The sequence below is a fragment of the Sardina pilchardus genome, chromosome 24 (genome assembly GCF_963854185.1).
Source record: "Sardina pilchardus chromosome 24, fSarPil1.1, whole genome shotgun sequence".
Lineage (NCBI taxonomy): Eukaryota > Metazoa > Chordata > Actinopteri > Clupeiformes > Clupeidae > Sardina > Sardina pilchardus.
Window position 1 is genome coordinate 303461 of NC_085017.1, and position 1540 is coordinate 305000.

At 44.5% G+C, this 1540-nt stretch overlaps 1 protein-coding gene across 4 annotated transcripts in view; it reads right to left on the reverse strand.

Moving 5' to 3' along the window:
- Positions 1–826: 826 nt before the first annotated feature.
- The window catches only part of kat2b (K(lysine) acetyltransferase 2B), a 14021-nt gene continuing 13307 nt past the window's right edge, over positions 827–1540 (reverse strand). For all 4 annotated transcript variants that reach the window (XM_062528797.1, XM_062528796.1, XM_062528799.1 and 1 more), the window contains exon 18: positions 827–1540. This exon is cut by the window's right edge and continues 1472 nt beyond it. The gene's annotated coding sequence lies outside the window, so the exon portion shown is untranslated.

Consider the following 1540-nt stretch of genomic DNA (forward strand, 5'->3'; position numbering starts at 1 on the left):
CAAGAGACCTTTCAGGATGGGTTGGTCAAAATCTCGATTTTAATCACTCTATAAAATATCCTCTATCTTTAAAACGCAAAAGTACAAATGCCATTAAATATCCTCCCGCCCTTTATGACAAAGCCCCATGTGTTTCCTAAAGATTTCAAAGTACAAACATTTTACAAAACAACAAAACTACATGGTATTATTGCACATCTTTCACTGCCAACCACAGGAGGGCGCCAGACACGTGGGGTAAAAGGGGTGGGTGTGGTGGGCTAGTTACCCCAAGCGAGGGTAAATTAAGACTCTTTTCAGTGATATGGAAAACAGACAAGGATGGCAACAGGGGCAGGAGAATGGGGCAAATCTGCACATCATTAGTATCAATTCTGAAGCAGAACTGCTGTTTGACACACTGGCTGACTATCAACCAGTCAGACTGGTGCACCTCTGCCTTCCGCTTGGCAGAGTTAGCGTATGTGAGGGTGTGTGTGCGTGTGTGTGTGTGTGTGTGTGTCTGTGTCTGTGTGTATGAGTGTGTGAGAATTTGTGTGCATATGTGAATCTGTGTGCGTGTGTGCGTGTGTGCGTGTGTGTGTGTGTGTGTGTGTGTGCGTGCACTTATGAGACTTCATACTGGACACTAGTTCTATCCACACTGAATGGAAGTACAGTATATCATGCATCAATCTATTTCATTTCACAGTGAGCGTGCGTGCACACACACACACACACACACACACACACACACACACACACACACACACACACTCACTCACACACACACACAAACAAGTGTAATATGGCCAACTGTATGACCATCTTTAGTTATTATTACTGGTAGTTTGGCTGAAAGAGCACCTCTGTCTGAAATGAAACCAAGCAAATCATATAAACATCTGAAACCACACACTCTCTCACACACTCTCTCACACACACACTCTCTCACACACACACACACACACACACACACACACACACACACACACACACACACACACACAATGTACAAACTCACAAAAGCAAACGCACATATGTACACTAAAACGCGCGCATACACACATACACACATTAGACTAAAGCCTGGCTTGCTACAGCCAATAGCAGACCCCAGATGAGCACACACCCCAGTGGTCTGCACTGGAGAGAGAGAGAGTGGTCTGTGTGGTACTTCCAGGGCACTGATCCATCAGGGGGTATTCCAAGTACATACGACTAGCATGGATTAGAGGAAGTGGTACATCTGCTCATATGGAACCATATAACCTTGTTTTATTAAAGGAGCACGCCAACATATTGAGAATTTAGCTTATTTGGCGTCTCTATCCTAGACCAAAAGCTGCATTCCAGACAACTCGGAAGTCTGATATTTCCTAGTTGGAATCTCCCAATTTCATTCTAGACACACTCGGAAGTCAAGAATTCTGACCTCCTACAAGGAAAAAGTACAATGGAACACCAAGTCGGAGTTCACACTTTTGAACGAGTGAACGCTGGCACAACTAGCTGCCGCTGCTCGCCGGTAACCTTTTAACTTTAGAACTTTCCATTTTTC